General features: G+C 44.1%; 1 long non-coding RNA gene across 1 annotated transcript; it reads left to right on the top strand.

Annotated features, from left to right (window-relative positions):
* The first annotated feature begins 2,248 nt into the window (after positions 1–2,248).
* On the top strand, positions 2,249–2,954 carry LOC135112949 (uncharacterized). The gene is made up of 2 exons (XR_010274631.1): positions 2,249–2,381; positions 2,482–2,954. It is a non-coding gene; the product is annotated as an uncharacterized LOC135112949 (long non-coding RNA).
* The last annotated feature ends 3,731 nt before the right edge of the window (positions 2,955–6,685 follow it).

The raw sequence follows: 6,685 nt of genomic DNA, 5'->3' as shown, positions 1-6,685 counted from the left end.
GTGTTTTTCAGCTTCTTTCCTACCAAAACTTTCTAACGTATCCAAAAAAAAAAAAAAACTTTTGTGAACAAACAGAACAAGTTTATCAAAAACGTTTATTTTTAAGTGTTTTTTTTTTTAGCTTCTTAGGTACCAAAACACCAAAATGAAGGTAAAGCTCCCTATATGTGGTAACGAAGCGACATCACCAAAAACGTGTCATTTTCATGTTTTTGAGCATAATAGGCTCAAAAACGAAAAAAAAAAGAACATGGAAAACACCCTATATTGGAAAACTAAACATTATGAAAATCGTGTATTTTAAGCGTTTTTTTTTTCAGGTTTTTACATACTAAAACTAAAATGCAGGTAAAACACCCTTTTTACAGAAACAAAATAGCATTACCAAAAACGTGTGTTATGAGTGCTTTCAGTTTATTAGGTACCAAAACGCCAAAACACATGCAATGTAGGTAATAATGGGAGATTAAACTCTATAACCACAAACTTGTCTTATGAATGTTTTTTTTGTTTTTTTTAAGGTTCTTAGGTACTGAAACGCTAAAACACTCTATCACTCTACATTGAGAAATAGAACATCATTGCCAAAAACGTGTATCATGAATGTGATTCACCATGTTAGGTAATAAAACGCCAAAATGTATAAAAGAGCTCTATTTGAAGAAATATAACATTACCAAAATCGTCTATTATCAGAGTTTTTCAGCTTCTTAGGTACCAAAACGCCAAAATGCACGCAAACAACCCTATATGAAGAAACAAAACATTACCAAAAACTGCAATATGATTGTTTTTTTAACTTGTTTAATACCAAAAGAAGAAAGTGCATGGAAAGCACACTATATGGGAAAAGAAGGCAACATTACCAAAAACGTGGTTCTTGGGTGTTTTTCAGCTTCTTTCATACCAGAACGCTAACATGCATGCAAAACACCCTTTATTGAGAACTAAACAACATCAAAAAACGTCTATTTTGAGTGTTTTGAGATGGTTAAGAACTAAAACCCCAAAAATCATGCAAATTATCCTATATGTAACGAAACGACATTACCAGAAACGTGTTTTTGAGCATATTAGTCATAAAAACGATTAACATCATGGAAAACACACTATATGTAAAAACTAAGCAAAATTTTCAAATCGTGTCTTTTTAGAGTTTTTTGAGATTTTCACGTAATAAATCTCTGAAATGCATGCAAAATTCTTTCTGGAGAAACAGAACAACATTAAAACATGTGCCTTAAGTGTTGTCGAGTTTATTAGGTACCAAAACGCCAAAACACCAGTAACTTGTCTTATAAATGCTTTTTGAAGTTCTTGAGGTTCTGAGGTCTTTGGGCTACTTAAACGCTAAAACACATGAATATCACTCTATATTGAGAAATAAAACATCATTACCTTAAAGGAGTTTTATGAGTGTGATTCACCACGTTAGGTACCAAAAAGCAAAAATGCATACAAGGAACCCTATATAGAGAAACAGAACAATATTACCAAATTGTGTATTATCAGTGTTTTTGTGCTTCTTAGGTATTAAAAAGCCAAAATGAATGCAAACAAACCTAAATAGCGTAACGAGATGAAACGTACCATTTAGGTGTTTTGAACGTATTAGGCACCAAAACGTTAAAAGAGCATGAAAACACCTTGCATGGGAAACCAAAACAACATAATCGAAAATGTATCCTTTCAGTGTTTTTCAGATTCTTAGGTACCAAAACAATAAAACACATGCCAGACACCCTTTCTAAAGAAACAGACCAATATTTCCAAAAAACGTGTGTTTTAAGTTCTCTCAGTTTCTTATGTACTAAAAGGCCTAATCGTATGCAAGGTACCTAATATAAAGAAACGAAATAATATTATCACAAATGTGTATTATGAAGGTTTTTATGTTCTTAGCAATCAGAACACTAAAATACGTGAATATAACTCTATATTGATAAATAAACACATTACCAAAAAAGGCGTATTATGAGTCTTATTCACCATGTTAGGTACCAAAACGCCAAAATGCTCACAAAGAACCCTATGTAAGGAACAGAACAACATTAACAAAACTATTATTATGACTATTTTTTAACTTGTTAGATCCCAAAACGCTAATGTGCATGCAAAGCACACTATATATATATATATATATATATATATATATATATATATATATATATATATATATATATATATATATATATATATATATATATATGTAAGAAGTTGAATTGGGCGCGCCTGCGAGAGGCTCACAGACTAGTCAGCGAGTCCCGCCAAAACGAGTCTTAAGGCCCTGAAGGTTTGTTGTTGTGGGGATTTTGGCAGGAGAGGCGAGCGAGAGAGAGACAGGGTGCAGAGTAGTAGTGGATTTGCCATTTGATTTGTAGGTATGTTATTGGGATTTGTTGTATTCTTTCATGGTGAAACAGTGTACATTGGGGGACATTATTGGGAGATAGGGTGGTGATTTGTACGCTTGGTTGGCAGGAGTTTGGTCTTGGCAGTGTGCTGTGGGACGTCAGTGAGGTGGCACCGTAGCAGATACTGTGAACTAAGGAGGCTGCAGTGAGGAACTTGCTGTCCCTGGCTGCTATGGTGTTAGTACCGCCGTGCATGGAGGAAGAGCTGCAGTACTTCAGGGTAGTGGTTGTGGTGTACCTTCAGCGCGTTGGGTCGGTGTGCGGTTGGGCCTATAGGGTGTGAGGGTCCTGGGGGTACTGGTTAGGGTGGGACAGTGTCAGTGGCATATAACATTTCTTGTGTTGGTGCGTGAAGTGTTTATTTCTCCTGTTTATTTGTATGTGGATTTACCCATTTTCTCATGGGATCAGGTATTTTGGAGTGCCAGCAGTGTGGCCTCTAAGAGTGTTAAGCACTCATATTTTATTTGTGTTTTCTTTATTATGTACTCATTTGTGTTTTCTTTATTATGTACTCAACCATTAAATTTTTAAATTGTGGCCCGGGTTTCTGTGAACCTAAGCAGGAAGTTTAAATTAATCAGTGGGTTCTTGTGGTGAGTGCTTGGTGAGCCTAATTAAGGTAGGTTAACTGTGCCCTAGTTTTGCACTCATTACATATATATATATATATATATATATATATATATATATATATATATATATATATATATATATATATATATATATATGTCATGGATCGGGGTTCCTTACACGTTACCACCTGCCAATCACATGCGACTCCTGGTTGAATCTCCAGGTAGACTAGGGTAGGACACTCAAAAGAAAGCACAGTCATAAATATTTGACTTATATTTACACAGTAATTGCAACAAAGGCCTGGCTAGCTATGGCTACACTCAGTGGCGCGTGGGCCGCACACAGAAAGAAATACCTATTCCTTCGGAAGTGAGGCCAATGCCCGGTCCTTTTACGTTGTGAGAGCACAGCCTTACGTTAAGTTACTGGGTCACGGAGGTAATTAGCCGGCACTATGCACTGTGTCACTATGCCGCGCAAGGAGCGACGACCACGTGGTCGTTGGGGTGACTGGAAATGCGGTCTTGTGAACAGGCCTTACCACAAATAACTCACCCAAGGCGTTCCACTGGTGTACTCACTCCTCCAGTCTGCTTCGTTGAAAGCCAACTTCGTCGGTCAGGGCTTCGGCTTACCGCTGCACCACGCTGTCCTTTCTGCAGGCTGGTTCGGGAGGAGTCGAGGAGGGCACGTCTTGGGAGCTGGGTGACCCGGCTGGGAGTGAGACCTGGCAAGGTCATGACCTGCTCACCTCGGCCCGCGCGCATTGATACAGGCTCCGCCCACCTGCCCGCATGGCGGATGGTTCTCTCCTATGATGGGGCGGTAATTTATTGCCCTCTCAAAATCTAGTGTCCCTGTGCTCTCACATTACCCCATACAAACGAGGATTTTTTTTTCGGGAAAAAAAAAATTCTAAGCCTAACTAGCTACTAACGGTTGTGTGTGTAGACTAAAAGGGGTCTTCGGGTGGAAGCTCAGGTGGCTCATGAGGGTAAAACCCCGTATTTACGTTAAGAATCTCGCTTAGGGGGAAAACTCCTGAACCAGCTGAACCTTCCTGTGCCTTTTGCTAGACGAAATATCGTCAGACTTAAACCGCCCTCCTATTGTTATGTATGTTTGTGTATAACATAACGGAGTGTAGGTGTTCGAGCGTACGTAATATATGTGTAAGAGACACACAGACGCTACACGAACATGGAACAGTGTCTTCGGATTCATCTTGGGGAAGACGCAGCGTGGTGTCACCCCTCTCTGGGAGACACGAGCGTGTTCTGAACGGCCTTCAGGTCGGGATTAGCCTCAGAGCCCCTCTGCCAACAAAGAGAAAGTTTAGTGTCTTCATAGTAGTACCATATACATCCCATATTCAAGCACAGGACACAAGTGACAACTCATCCTGTAGTTGGGGTGTAGTAGTGTGGGTGGTTACTCGTCTCGTGGGGCCACCACATAACCTGGTCCACACTCTTCCTCTCCAGGTACCCAAGGCGTCCTCCCTAAGGATGCTGCTGCTGCTGCTACGGGCGAAACTGGGGTGATTATGTGCAGGTACCCACACATTTCTTCAAAGTAGGGACACCTGGTGCTGGAATGGGTAGGCATTATGCATGACATGTAAACATAGGCACACTCCTTCAGACTGCACAATGCCTGATGACGTCGACTCCGTAGCCTCCATCTCAGCAGAAGACACTACCAAGCAACTTGTTGAGCTCGTCTCACAGCTTAGACTTGAAGTGAGAGATCTTCGGAGAGAGGTCAGAGAACGCTCATGCTCACATTTGCGTTCTTCCTCCAGACACCACTTCCGGCACCGCCAGCGTTCAAAGAGTAAGATGCCGAAGACTTCTAGTTTCTGCTACTACCATGAAGAGTTCGGGAAAGACACAAGAAATTGTAAGGCTCCCTGTACCTTCGCCAAGTCTTTAAACCCCAACAGCGAGCACTAGCGGCGCATAGTGTTCGCGACACCTCGTCTGCGCTACTGAAGTTGTATGACCCTCTCTCCCGGACCAAGTTCCTCATCGACTCTGGTGCAGACGTCAGTATTCTCCCTGCCCCTGGAGTAGACCGGACGTTGCCTCCCCTCCTTCACCTTCACGCCGCCAATGTTACGGAGATTCCTGTGTACAAGCGACGCACCTTGCAACTTCACCTGAACCTCCGCCGTACCTTCGAGTGGACGTTCTACGTAGCAGCTGTCACGCAACCAATTCTAGGTGCTGACTTCCTCCGACACTTCGGTCTCCTAGTGGACATCAAGGGTCGGAAGCTGCTCGATCCTCTCACCTCAGTCACAACAAAGGGACAGATCACTCATGGTGATAGCACACAGATCTCCCTCATCAAGGCAGACCACCAGTTCTCCTCCCTGCTGAAGTCCTTCCCTACGCTGACGCAGCCGTACTCAGCCAGCAAGCCGGTCACACACCACGTCTCGCACCACATCGAGACCAAGCGACCTCCTACCCACGCCGAAGGCCCGCCGCCTAGCTCCAGAGCGCGCCAGACAAGCCAAGGCAGAGTTCGAGTCCCTCATTCAGCAAGGCATCATACGGCCCAGCTCCAGAAACTGGTCTTCCGCTTTCCACATCGTGCCTAAGAAAAATGGCGAACTACGACTATGTGGAGACTACCGCGCTCTCAACTCGCGCACCGTCGAGGACAGGTACCCAGTGCCTAACATCCAGGAGTTCTCTTCTCAGCTCTCCGGATGCACCTACTTCTCGAGGATCGACCTTGTGAAAGCTTTTCACCACATCCCCGTCCATCCAGCGGACATTCCAAAGACTGCTCTCATCACACCCTTCGGATTGTTCGAGTACGTCAGGATGCCCTTTGGTTTGAGGAATGCCGCTCAAACCTTCCAACGCTTCATTGACGAAGTCCTTCGAGGTCTCCCCTTCTGCTTCGCGTACATCGACGACCTCCTCATCGCCAGTCCTGACGCAGAGACGCACCAACAGCACCTCCAGCAAGTACTCACCCGTTTGCAAGACTACGGGGTGCAAGTCAACGTCGACAAGTCTGTGTTTGGGGTCCCCTCCATCACCTTCCTTGGCCACACTGTCTCCTTGGAAGGCATCACTCCATTGCAAGAAAAGTGTGAGTCCATCCAGAACTTCCCCAAGCCTACAACACAGCGCCAACTCAAGCAATTCCTGGGGATGCTGAACTACTACAACCGCTTCATCCCCAGCTGCTCACTACTTCTTCAGCCGCTCTACGCGATGATCAAGCCTTGCAAGAGAGGACAGTCCATCTCCTTAGTCTGGACTCCAGCCACTGAGGAAGCTTTCACAGCAGCAAAACAAGCTCTCAGCTCCGTCTCACCTCTCAGCTTCCCTGCCCCAGATGGCATCATCTCTATCGCCACAGACGCTTCTGACATCGGCATCGGAGCAGTTCTACAGCAGTATGTCGACGGAGGTTGGAAACCGCTCTCTTTCTTCTCAAAGAAATTTAACAAGGCGGAATCCAAGTACAGTACTTACGACAGGGAACTTCTCGCCATCTACAAGGCCATCAAGCGTTTCCGGTACTTCGTGGAAGGTTGCAACTTCCATGTATACACCGACCACAAGCCACTCACTTCGAAGTCCCTGCACATCAAGACCTCCTGTTCACCGCGACAACTGCGTCACATCGACTTCATCTCGCAGTTCACCACGGATTTGCGCTACGTC

The sequence above is a fragment of the Scylla paramamosain genome, chromosome 24, assembly GCF_035594125.1.
Source record: "Scylla paramamosain isolate STU-SP2022 chromosome 24, ASM3559412v1, whole genome shotgun sequence".
Lineage (NCBI taxonomy): Eukaryota > Metazoa > Arthropoda > Malacostraca > Decapoda > Portunidae > Scylla > Scylla paramamosain.
This window is presented reverse-complemented; position numbering and strand designations above follow the sequence as displayed.